At 31.6% G+C, this 14,535-nt stretch overlaps 1 protein-coding gene across 4 annotated transcripts in view; it reads left to right on the top strand.

The window, feature by feature from the left end:
- Nucleotides 1-14,535, top strand: part of NCAM2 (neural cell adhesion molecule 2) — a gene marked incomplete at both ends in the record, with an annotated part of 482,494 nt that overhangs the window by 366,312 nt on the left and 101,647 nt on the right. The window lies entirely within an intron of this gene.

Below are 14,535 nucleotides of genomic sequence, written 5' to 3'. Positions count from 1 at the left end.
TTTAAAAAAACAGACAAAATAGCAACATATATAAGAATCAGTGAAAATGGCTAAGGAGAAAAAAAATAAAACAGTGCAGTGAGATACATCATCAGCTAATGTCACAATAAATATACATAAAAAACATTCCAAAACTCAGTGACATACAGTAGTAATCTCATACTCAACTGTAACTAGCTGACCCAAGTGGTCCTTGAATAGGGAGCTCTGCTTCAAGCAGCAAAGCTTAACTCCATGTTATGGGTCCAGTAACACTTGAAACCAGACTGAAGAGGCAGCAACTATATGGAGGAAGCTACACCATGGTGATGGAAGAAGCACAAGAGGACAACTCAATAATGAAAGGAAATTTCAAGCGTTTGCTCATGTCACATTCAGAAAGTCGCATGGTTAAGCTTAACATCAATCCAGCAGGGAAATGCACTCCTGTTCTACTGGGAGGGCTTTTGGAGAGAATATTCACTGAATAAAATAAGCCGTATCTGAAGTTCATGCCTATGAGTGAAATTTCAGATAGTTAATTTTAAAATAATATTTTTGTTGTAAAAATAGGTATATTTACACATTTCTCTAAATTGCTTTTCAAAGATTCAAAATATTTGAAAGATATAAAATATTGCAATATATCTAGGAAGCTGGAATCTACTTATATGGAATAGCTTAGAAAGTATAAGATAACATATAATTTAATGCACATATAATTAAATATGTCATAGAGATTATACAACTGAGCAGTAATAAAGAAAAACAATCCTCTTAGAAATGTAAAATTTTCCACAGTATCTTAAAGAAGTGGAACCTGAAAATCAGATAATATTGATTCAATATCTATGCAATTTTAAAACCTATATGGCTCATTTGACTTACTCTGTTTATTCGGATATATCCCTTTATTTCATATTTATATGGTCATCTGGAGTAAAATATCATCTCTCCTTTAGTATTGATGGCAAGATAAACTGTTTCTGTCCCGGTGATGAAGATGAAGCCTTGATAAGAGCAATTAACCTCTTTAAACAATTATTTTTATCACTGTTAGTGTCTCATAATGCTTCATAAGCTGTTGACTTTCAAATAGTTCTTGTTAGATACAAATAATTCAATGACAATCCTGTTTGTTTAGGAAACTTTGATTTTTCTTGGGCCTCCTAAAAAAGTATTTTAAGGTAATAAGAGCAATTACCAATGCAGTCAGTTCAATACCATAAAAGATAACCTATTTTTGATACTTTATATTTTTCTGTGATTTTCTCAGACTTCATAATATGACTAATTTTTCTTTCCAGTACTCTTGAGTCATCAGTGCTAAAACAATTGATTTAAACATTTTTCTTGCCCTGAGAAATGTTCCTCAATATGATTGCTTATTTTATTCATTTAAAAAAAAGATCTTTATATTAGATCTTTACTCAAAAATAAGAAGTAGATGTGTAAAAATTCCAGCTCGTATCTTAATAAACCGAGATAAAAATTTCATTTGAATATATGCACATTTATTTTGAAATTTTATTTAAAATGTTTTGATTTCACACAACTAGATGTTCTTTCCCAGAGCGAGTAAAAACTTTTCCACTATAATGTAATGTTCACAGAGACAAACCTAATTATTTCTAACATCTCTCTTTTTTTCTGAAGAAAAAATAAACACATATTTGTGATGTTTTGGAAGCTCTTGGGGAAATCCCAAAGATGTTTTTGCATGTAATAGATATTATAAAATGTTTATTTTGTTTTTTTTCTAAATTTAGAGTTCTACTTTGGAAAAGCAAAATCAAAATCACTTTCACAGATTTGTTCACTTGGTAAATTAAAATTGTAGGTGACTGAGAGACTATGCGGTTACCTATTTAATTAAACTGACAATAAATTTTTTAAATAAACATAAAAGGTTAAGAAAATGCTTCCTTGATTAATTTTTGTTATCTATGGTGTTTTTCATTCAGACTATGGTTTACAATGGGTTCTTGCTTCTATATACTTTTAATTTAGTTTAACTGACTTCTAAGTCTAATTTAATTTAACTGATTTTTAAAACTATCAATCATTAGTAATATAAATGTTGTACATAATAGTATAGGACCAGCTGCTTTATATTTATTGGCAGTAAAATTATCGTGGGGAAACCAAAAAAAAGAAAAGAAAATGGTATACATTTTTTTTTTTTTTTTTTTCTTTTTGCGGTATGCGGGCCTCTCACTGTTGTGGCCTCTCCCGTTGCGGAGCACAGGCTCCGGATGCGCAGGCCCAGCAGCCATGGCTCACGGGCCCAGCCGCTTCGCGGCATATGGGATCCTCCCAGACCGGGGCACGAACCCGTATCCCCTGCATCGGCAGGCGGACTCTCAACCACTGCGCCACCAGGGAGGCCCGGTATACATTTTTTAGCTCAAAAATATACTGTTAAAAGGAGAAACTCATATCAATAAACTGCTATTTTAGGAGAGGCTGTACATTTTTTGGTTTTATTTACTATGATTCAATGCTCTGAAAATGTATCACATATGATTCATTTCTATTCATAACTTGAATTGCTTTATTTATTCCATCTGGCACAAATTATTTTGCTCCATTATGTAAAAAATTAAATTTTGATGATCGTTTATCACCTCTTTAAGTAAAATAGTGTTCTAATTAAGTATGCATTAAAGATATAAAATGTTTGTCAACATAAACAATAGTTAAGCAGAAAGAAGTTGTGATCTAAGCCCTATTAAATAATACTGTGGTTGTTTGAAAGTTAAAAATATGTGTCAATTTGTTACCAATTTTCAATTAAGAGACTTAAGGGATGTAGAAAATGTTTATATAATTCCTTACTTTTCAGTCTTTCAGTTAAAAGGGGATAAATTTAAAGGTTAAATGGTGATAATAATAATAATAATGTGATCTCATTGTGATTAAATTTGCTAATTATATAACATGCTTAAAATAATAACTAAGCACCATGTTAACTATTATCATCATCATTATTTCTAGTCTTGTTTTTATTAGGATGATGATGATGTTGATGTTGATGATGATGATGAAGACAATAATACTGAGCTTTTCTTGCTTGTTTTCTATTGTTGTGACCTAGTCATTCCATTATGCATAAAATAAGCAACATTCTAGAATGCACAATCAAGGACTTTAAGATACAACAGTGGAAGTGTTTTTATTTGCTTTTGATTTTTTTTTTTAAGTCATCAGGGTTTGATAGACTTGGGGAGTTTAAGAAATGAATTAAATTTGTGGAGCTGTTTTTACCTCATATAAAATTAACAACCTAGACATGAAATTAAATCAATAGATAAACAATTTACATTTTACTTGATAGTTTTCTTTTCAATTTTAATGATAGTGACCAACTTTAAATTTGTTTGACATTAATAAGCACAAATTACATGTTACAGAATGTGCTACTGCTAAATCCGATTCTGAAGAAACTAATATTATTGTTATTTGTAAAATGACTTTAACATTGTATATCCATATGACCAATCATCCTTCTTTTGATAATTCAGAAATTTTTATGAAAGAGATTCACTTAAGCTTTGTATCCTAAATTTACACATGAAGTTGTGCATAATAATAATAATATAATCTTTAAAATACTGTAGCCTTTTCTGGAGATTTCAATTATATAAAGCAACAATAGGGAACAGAATAGCCATAAGTAGTACAATAATTTTATTAGTATTTGTATGTATGCTTTATGGAGGAAAGAGATTAGGACAAGAGAAAGAATAGTAATAGTAGAAGGAGGAAAAATTCACCTTACTTATGATCAAACTTTTCTTATGATCAGTAGAAAAGTTAAACAGTGATTTAATACTTAAATCACTAACAACAAATTAAAGAGAAACCCAGCATATGTTAAGAAGTCACATATAGATATATCTTAATATAAATGACACTTATGACTCCAGAGTGATAAAATATGCTGAGATTTATGCATAACTTGGCTGTTCAAATTTAGTACAGAAAATGCACATCCAGTGCTATGGTTAGTTGGCAGTAAGCACACATCTAATTTAGTATTCCGTGTAACCATTAGAATTCCCATGACACATGGACTGAACCCAGTTAATTGCCATAGCTGATTCTCCATATGAGTGAACATAGAGTAGAACTGAATCTATGAAATTACTAATTGAATTATCCTCTAAATGTGCCAAAGGATATATTAGTTTTTATTCCCTTGGTAGTTTCCTTCGGCATAAATCAAATGAGAAAATTCAATGACTGAAAAAATTGTTAAAAAATGTGTCAAGGTATTTTGGATATTTAAAAGAAAAAAACATGTGCAGTTAATTCTTAGCTAATTTAAAGGTCTGGCTTCTTCACAAAATAGGCAATAAGGGTCTGTGAAAAGCAAGGTATTACTATAGATTAACACAGGATTGAAGTACTAAGTTCTATGATGTTAGGAGAGTCAGGCAAACATTGGCACACTTTTCTTCCTCTGTTAAATGGAGTGATAGTATCTGGACTACATACTTGTCCTGGGTTTTCATTCATTGAGTTAACTATTATTTACTGAGTAAATACTGAGTGTCAAATATAACTTCAGTTGCTGTACAGACTGTGAGAAAAGCAACATCATCCTTACTGTCATGAAACTTATGTTTTAATTAGGGGGATGGAACACACACAACCACATTAAGATGAAATTGAAAAAGAAGTGATTAGACGGGGGCACAGCTAGTACAAAGGGCTGAAAGCAGGAAAGAGTCTGGGATGGTTAGGGTTTAAGGAATAAAGTTAATCTGGATCTGGATGGAGACAAGGTCACAGAAGTAGGCATAGGCCAACTAGTGTCGAACTTTATAAACCATCATAAATGTTTTTGATTTAAGAGATGTGAAAAGAATCTTTCAGAAAGGTTTAAGCATTATCTTAAAATAGAAACTAGTAGGCCAGTAAGCCAGTAAGGATGGGGTTTCTAAAATTGACCAGGTAATGAATGTGGCTTTGACCAGATATATAATAGCATGGAGAGAAGCAAATGGTATCTTTATATACTGTGATTTATGGTGAGGAATGAATGTCAAAACTTTTAAAATCGAATATTCTATTACAAAATAAAATTATTGTTGCTAGTATTTGTAATTCTTAAACTTTAATATTAAAGAAAAATTTGAAAAGTTTATACCATGAAGTATGATGACTACAAGAGAGGACAGTGTTTTCACTGAAGTCTGTAAATTTTCTGTAGGGCATGCAAGACAGATTTGCTATAATCCCAATATTGTTTTACAAGGACCATACATATTTATGTTAACAATATGATTTTAAAAGACTTAAATTTATTTTTCATTGATTGTAAAGCTTACCCTAATAATGCTTTTCAATTTTATTCACAAAATGGATAGTACTGTAGATAGTGAGGTTGTAAAGTGAGCTGCCTGATTTAAGTAATTATGAACCTGTAAAACTTCAAGTAAAAGATTTTTATATTTCAGTTCCCACAGCTTGTGTTGTGTTTTGTGATCAGCTCCAGCCTTCTCATGCGCCGGCAGAATTCAGGAATCCAGCTAGCGCTCAGCAAGATCTAAGACAGGTCACAGGTACCAACCACCCTGTGTTTTCAGGAAAAAAAAAAAAAAAAAGACTTCAGAGCCTCAGAGGAAATGACAACAGAAAGTGAAAAGCTTGTATTAAGCAAGTAATCGAGTCAGCAAATCCTGTATAGTGACAGGAATGCAGTGATGACTGCTGTCAACTCTAAGTCTCAGTAATAAGGAGAGAAAGAGAAACAGAGAGAGAGAGAGAGAGAGAGAGAGAGAAAGGAAAGGAAAGGAAAGGAAAGGAAAGGAAAGGAAAGGAAAGGAAAGGAAAGGAAAGGAAAGGAAAGGAAAGGAAAGGAAAGGAAAGGAAAGGAAAGGAAAGAAATAAAATAAGATAGGGCATTTATCAAAACAGGAGTAACTCGACATCAAGTCTGGAGGCAGTCTTAAAAGTTTCTTTAACGTCTCCTGATATGCCTGGAATATGAGTTTCCTGGTTCCATCTTTGAGGAAATGACAGATTCAGATCCTGGCAAGCTTTGCTGTTTCTTCTTAGGCTGGCAACTTTAAATCAGAGATTTAGTCAAGGTCATGATTAGAAGTATGTTGAAATGCTGTAGTCTATACTGCTACCATTTAATTAAATCTAAATAATGTCTCCTTAGATCTTTCCATTGTGATGATAGTGAAGAGAACATAGTTCCTTGATTTTTAAAGTCTGTGTTCACTTTACATCCAATTTTACAAAATCTCCTTCTTACAATCTATGCAGTAATATGTACATTTTTATTAATCATATAACCATTAAGGAGAAGATATGGAAGCCTAAAAATAATCTACTTTCCAATGGTTTCAGAACCTAGGACCTCTTGTATTATTTTCTCTTGTGAATTCTCTGGTTTTAAAGATATTAACTTATTAAAATGTGATTTAGTAAAGTGGGATTATTCTTCATTTTCATTATATATTTATGAATGCATATATATATTCAATATATTCAATACCTATATATATATATATTAATATGAATACATGTACCAGAGACTAAAAAACATGAAACAATTAGCATTACCCAAGAGATTTGTATAGTTCTAGCCAAAAGCAAATGTCACCTTTTATATGGTTCACTGCCAAAGATAATATTTACCAATATGTGGTAAATATAATATTGGTAAATATTATAACTCTCTCTACATTTTTAAAATTTGTGCCAGACTCATGTTTTCTATGTTAGTGGATTCTTAGAGATTAAGGAAACCAGTGCAACTCAATAATTCTATAATAACAAAAAAAGAAAGAAAATAAAACCTGAAGTCCAAATTAATAAACAGAAAACAAAGGTAACTTCATTGCTATCTGGCAGAAGTGGAACGTAAAGTCAATGGCAGACCTGAAGCTATTTCTAATACAGTATTTTACTTATAAACAGCAGCTGCAAAATTCTCTTTTCCAGTGTAGTTCATCCGCTGTTGTGTGTGTGTGTGTCCAGATTCTGATTGCAAGACTTGTGACAATCCATGGGAAGCACTTAGCACTGTGTTCAACACATTTCATGTGCTCACAAATGTTAGAAGTTAAAGTTCATCCTCTTCTGGGAAGATTTCGCTGTGCCTCCTCTGCACATCCTAATTAGGGCCAATGTTAATGCCTTTTGAGACAGGAACCTTATGCATTCCACTTCAATTGTGCTATGCATTGCCTTGCGATAAAGTTATTTATTTTTGCATCTGCCTGATTCACTAGAAAGGATTCCCTGTTGGCCTGAATTCCCCACATTTCAACAGTGCTTAGTATAAAATAGACACACAGTAATAATTTTGGATAATTAGTGCAGTGGCCGTCCTTCCCAGAGGTTCACATTCAGAATCTTTAAGAGGAAAGCCTTAGGCATCTGATTCCTTTCCCCTATAAACTCAAAATACGATGATGAGGAAAAGCAAGGGTGACAAAACCTTTATAGCTAAACAATTATATCCAGCATTTGCTAAGGGCTTACTGTCAGTAGACACAAACTTTGATATTATTTTGACTAGAAATGTGTAATCAGTTCAATCATTAATATTTAGAAAATTTTTAATATTTTGTTTTACAAGCCACCTTATGATAGCAGTGTTTGAAATGGATGATGGAATAAATGGAAAAATAAACAGTTAAAATATCAAACCAAATACAACCAAAACATAAACAAAATGCAAATTACTCTCAATATCCTATAGAGTATACTTAAATTTTAAACCATTTATTGTAAGAGTAAGGCATGTAGAAAAAACAGAATTGCATCACCCTTTTCATGGTAACATGGATCTAATTTAGAAATTCGAATAAAAATAAGGCCATTGTTTAAGGGATCGAGTACAATATATGATACCACTATACTGTCAGAATGAAAGATGAGTTTTGCTTTCTTGAAAACATAAGAAAAAATATAATACTGTTCTTTTTTGACTCAAGCATATTACTTCATGTGCAGTGACATATTTTTAAAACATGAAAATTAAGGCATTTACAATTTAATTCTGAATAATTAATGTCTCCCGAAAAATAAAACAGGTAACTCAAAATTCCCCTGAAATAATGCATATTTGTGTTCACTGTAGAATGAATTCATATATATATGAATATACGAATATACATATATATTCATTTACATATGAAAGAATCAGAATTTCACTGCTGAGAAAGGTGCAGAATGAGAAATATGCTAGTATTAATGTTTGACATTTTTAGAATATGGAAGATATTTTTGCAGTTATGTCTAGCATTTTTTGCTATATCTTATGTATGGTATTTTTATTAACAAAGTCCCCTTAGTCTTCATTATAGTCTAGACCATTCTTTTAATAGGGGCAGTATATACTCAAGTAAAATACATGTGAAATATAATTTAACAAAATATCTATAAACTGTAACTATCAGGTTCATATATGGAGACACCATACTCAAATTGGCGATTGCCCAGCACATGTTGGAATTAAAAATGATGGAAGCAATGTAATATATTTTCACATCTTAATGTTTCAACAATGATTTGGAAACAGATAATAACCTAATTTATTAATCAATATCTTAATAAAAAGTTAAATATTGGGCTCTACTTGGGAAATTCCTGTGAAGTTTCTTGATGTAAAAATTATATAGTAAATTCATTTTTAAATAAAAAAATATAAGTGTTTTAAAAGGCAATTATAGTTTAAGATATTAGTAAATATGCCCACTTGGGGATGAAATTTATTCTTTATTGAGATGTCAGATGATAGCTTCCATTTACTTTAGGCAATTTTTTTTTTTTTTTTAGTGCAAGAACTTACTTGTCATGATCAAGAGCAAAAGTACTATGAGTTAGCATATTCATAATTTCTTAATCACAAGAAAGCTAAGCAGCACTATTTTAAAATTACCTTTGAAATACAAATCTTGTATATAAGCAGTAACCAAATTAACTTTATACACTCACTACATTATATTTTTTATTAATTCAAAATAGATGGTATATTAAAGTTACCAAACTGGAAACTAGGGGATTATCTTTGACATTCTGATATGGAAAAAATGTGTTATCTCTCTGTTCACAATCTTAAACTTATAGTTTATATTTCAGTTTTTTGTGTCTTGTTGCTGAGATTGATGTAAACATACCTGTGAATTATCTCAAGGTACCTTCAGTTATAAAATAAATAATCTTAAGAGAACATATATAATAGAGTAAAACTCCAAGATGGTAAGGGAAGCTTCTCTTTCATGTTCAATGTTTGATTCCCAATACCCAAAAGAGAACATAGGATGAAATCAGGAAATATTTGTAAAATGTAAATTATACAACTAGGCGAAATATATCTTATTGTCTTCTTGTCCTGGTTCTTCTTTTCCTCCTCTTTTTTTCCCATCCTCCCTCCCTCTCCCTCTTTCTCTTTCTCCTACTCTAGTTTTAGATTATATTTTTTCATATGTAAGATTAATTTTCCTGAGTTTTTTTCTAAGCACTATTAATTCAAGAATACGTTGCCAAAACATGGTTCTAGCCATAAAATCCAAGGTGGGGAAAATGTCTGGCATGCCCCAGAATATATTTCTTTTTATATCTTAGCTTCTTGTACATCAGCATGGAAATTGGAAAACTGATGATTTTAATTATCTCACATGCTTGGCATCACGTGGACATAAGTGGGCGTACTAATGTGCAGTGTTTTTACTAAAATCATTCTAATCTGCATTACATTTTTACTTTATTGCTTAAATATAGTATACAGGACATAATAAAAGGCTTCCTTGGTTCCTTGGTATAATCACTTCAAACATTAATTCCAGTGTTGAGTAACATTGTTAATGACCTATAGAAACTAGTCCCTGAGAATATATTTATACTTAGTAATATAATAACTGGCATAGCAGTATGATTTCATGAAATGAATATAAAGAGCCAAAGACTGTGATCTTGGCTCTGCCACAGCCTTCCCAAGTATCCCAGAACAAAGTTTCTCGTATGTAAAATAAAGATTCCTATGTTCCTTTCCAGATATTAGATCTTATGAGATCTGTCCAGTTCTGCAGGACTTATAATGACCATGCGCACAAGTGTTGCAAATTTAGCTTGGTTCACATTTAGATACTAAAAATACAAAGATCTCTTTTTCTTGCAATGAGAACTTGGTGAATTCACTCAGTTGGGTATAAATCTCCCATCTTTCCTGTCTGAAAGTCTGGTTAGGGTATACTTTTTATTGTGTGTGTGATACATTTAAAAAATAATTCTAACACTTCACATGTACAAAATTACAGAAAACAACTCAGTGGTTCTTATCATGGTCACATTTGCTTCAGATCTGTCTTTGTCATTTCCTCTTAAAGAGAGGGAAGCAAGTACTTTTGTTTGTTTTTAATTACCTTTCTTGGGACTACCCTTTCTTTTGTCAAAGAGAAATTATTCTGACACTTGTTAAAAATGGTAAGGAAAACTTTATTCAAAATTGTTGCAGTAGGGGTCAAGACTGCTGCAATGGAGCAGAAAGATTAAACACAACTCTGAGTACAAGGACGAGTAAGGATTTATAGCCAATCAGCAGGATGATAAGAGTCAATGGATGGAAAATTACTAACAAGAACTTGATTAAATTTCAAGGATAATGTTATTCTTACTAAACTGGCCTAATAGGATTCTTGCTAAAAGCAGGCCATGGACATAGACAGTAAGGATCTTGAATGGCATATTTGGATTTTGTTACTTTTCAAGTTTCTCTTATTTTTCTTCTCAACTTTGCTCAGATAAAAAATTTGTTCTTCCAATAAAGTTATTTATATTCATTATAATTTGTAAAATATTTTAATTTGGAAGTTAATATGATTGAGGGGACATACAGTACCTTAAGAGATGTTTCCATAACTTTATAGTTCATGTAGTCAGGAATTAATTTTCCCAATGCATAGAATACAGGGCACAAAACCTAGACAAAGAATGTAAAGAATGCAACTTCAAGGTGAAACTTTGTCTATGCCTATCTTCCTATCTGCATATATATATATCTCATCAGTTCTGGTCTTTCCACAGTTCTACTCATGGCTTATTCCTCTTCCTTCCTCTAGGCTTTTTGTTTTTCGTTTTAACTGACAAAATGTATTTCTTCCGTACAACATTTCAAGCCTCTCATGATGTGAAAGCCTTACTCTTCTGAAAAGGCCTAATTTTCTGAAAATTACAATTTTTGGTTTACCAACCCGAGATCTGGCTACATTTTTTTAGCCTGAAGTCTTCACGTGTTGCCTCTGCCATAGGCACATCCTCTTCCAAAAAAGTGGCCCAATATCAATTGTTCGATTTCATTAACATGCCAACCTTGTGCCAGTGACTACGGCTGACTGGCTACTGGTTTGATATTTACAAAGCATACAGTATACAGGAGTTTAGTTTCTGTTTTATTTTAGACAGGAGTTATCAGTATTTTCCTGCCTCACACCTCAAATACATTTTTAAATGTAGCTTTCAGTATAGCATGTTTTGCCTGTAGCACGTTTGCATGCAGCATCAGTAATTCCAAATTAAATTCCCACTGAGATCATCAGGCAAGCAATTTGTAGCAATTGCTTACTTTTACAGAAAAGCCAAATTATGCCCTAAGTTTATGATTAAATTATAATGATATAATACACATACACACAGATGCTATATTGCAGACAGTGTAGACTGTGAGTCAGGTAATAATAGTTACATTAATGTTTGTGATTTTCATACTGAGCTATATATATTACATGCAAATACATTATTTATAAACCTCTCTCTAGCATATTATAATGATAAAGAGGTTATAGTTCATATAGATTAAGCAATAATAAAATATCTTATAGATAGAGCTAGAGCTAGAAATGGATATAGATATAGCTTAACTTTTGACTTTGAATATCGGGAAGTTTGGTTTCTCTTACAGTTGCATCCTAATTAGTTATATATTCTTAGTTTTTTCACTTAATCTTCCCAGGTCTTGAAAAAGTATTTTCTTTCCTTTTCTCCTTGAAAATACCTTCTGTGCAATTTAACTGAACCACTGAATTAAAAATTAACTGACAGTTTAATATCCAGTAAATTTGATGTACAGTTTTAGAGAACCAAGTAAGCGTCTTACATCGTTTAAGCCATCAGGTATATAGTTGTGACCAAGACAAATCTTATTTTATTAAAGTATACTTGACTTACAATATTTCATTAGTTTCAGCTGTACAGCATAGTGATTTGATATTTTTAAACATCAAGAAGTGATCACCAGGATAAGTCTAATTATCACCATAAAAATTACTACTGGATTATTACTACTGTCTATATTCCTCAGGCCATCCATACACACATTACATTCTTGAGACTTATTCATTTTATAACTTGAAGTTTATTCCTCTTAATCTCCTTCCCCATGGAAACTGAAAATGTGTTCTCTGTATCTATGCGTCTGTTTCTGTTTTGTTATGTTTGTTTATTTATTTTGTTTCTCAGACTTCACATGTAAGTGAAGTCATATGGTACTTGTCTTTTTCTGTCTGACTTACTTCACTTAGAATAATACCCTCTAGGCTCATACATGTTGTCACAAATGGCAAGATTTCATTTTTTTATAGCTCAGTTATATTATATATATATATATATATATATATATATATATATATATATATATATATATATATATATACCATATCTTCTTTTTTTTTAACATAGTCAATTTTATTCTCCTTAAAGCACAAAATAGAGTCTTTGGTTGTACAAACACCAATAGTTGTAGTCTTACCAGGAGGTCCCAGCTGAGGTCAGGCCGTTAGTGAGCGGCCAGAACTCCTGAGGGGACCTCTTTAAAATGCTAACAGCTGGGTTAAACGACTCGAGGCAAGGGTGGCATTGAAGATGGCAGGGTCCCCACCCCAATATACCATATCTTCTTTATCTGTTAAACCCATAATATTCAGATCATTTGGTGGAGAAACAATCATATATCAATAGGTCATTCCAGTTTCTATGACCATGCTGAGGGAGAGCATAGGATATGTGGGAACACAAAGTAAGGGAACTAACCCACAATTGAAGATTGTGGAAAGGCTGTGTTAAGTTAGCGTGGAGCTTAGTTTTGAAGGCAAGTTTTGAAGGCAGCCAGGTAAAAGGAAGGACAGACACATTGCAGCTAAGGGAAAACCATAAGCAGATACATCTGTGTAATATTTGCACATTTAAGTGCCAATATGTGTCACTATTTATCTTATCCTCTTTTGTGGGACATTATGTTGTTTTGAGATTTTGTTATTAAAATAACAACATGCTAAAAGTCCTTTATACTAACATTTGATAATATTTCTACTTATTTCTCTGGAGAGATATCTAAGACTAGTTTGCAGAATCAAGATTACAAAGTTTTTTTTAAGGCTTTTGTGTTCCTGAGGAATTGTCCCAAATATGTTCTCCTCAATAATGTATGATAAAGTCTGAATCACCAACACATTGCTAGTAGTGAATATTATAATATTCCTGAGTTGAATAGAAATTCAATGGACCCTAGTTAAAATTGCCTCAGATTCACATGCCACGCCTACAACTTTGTACTAGAATAAGCTTGATAGCTCTTACTCTGGATCCCTCATGCTTATGACAAAGTAACACATTCCTCACAAAGTTATGAAAAAGATTAAATGAAATAAAATGTATAAGCTGTCATATAGAAAGCATTCAATAAACATTTCATACTTCTATGTGAGATTGACATTGAAAACATACAGTAAAACATGTATAGGACAAGAATATTTAAATAATTATTTGTGCGTTTGTACTGGAGATTATAATTCTTATATTACATATCTGATATATAATCTGTTGATATAACAAAATTGGTAGAAGATCATCTTTAAGTAATCTAGGTAGTAAAACAAAAGGTTTAATTTAAGCAGTTTGAAATTGATAACTTATGAGGGATATTAATTTCTAAATAGATGATATCAGTAGCAACAATAATCAGTATAAATACCAGCAACATTTTAGTTACCACTTAATTTAAGAGTATGTTTTTTCATGTAGAAATTTGTAAAATGAAACCTCTCAATTATACAGTCAAGATATTGAGCCTCAAAGAAGTTATTGTTGCTTGGCATTTGGGCTATGTCATAGTTCTTGAATAGAACAGGACTAAAAACCGTGTCTGTGTCTTCAAATTAGGTTTCTTCAATAAAATGATATAGTGCATTTATCATGTATTTTCTATTTTTTCTTACCATTCATTACAAAGGTCTGGTGTAGGGGCCTGACAATTGACACAGCATTATAGAAACTGATTAATGTTCAAATTAACTCTTGTTGATTTAATTAAACATACCTGGTTATTAAAAACGGGAAATGACATTTCAGGAAAAATTTGTTGTTTAGTTGTGATATTGCCATTTCAATTTAGATTTTATATCTGCCTTAAAATATTTTATAGAAGAAATTATATGACTAGGACAGAGTTAAAAAAAAGACACAAGACCACAGATTTTGTTTTATCCTAAACTCTCACTTTATAATATGAGTTGTTTCAGAAATATATTTCACATA

This window comes from Mesoplodon bidens (genome assembly GCF_964165515.1).
Source record: "Mesoplodon bidens genome assembly, chromosome: 5".
NCBI lineage: Eukaryota > Metazoa > Chordata > Mammalia > Artiodactyla > Ziphiidae > Mesoplodon > Mesoplodon bidens.
This window is presented reverse-complemented; position numbering and strand designations above follow the sequence as displayed.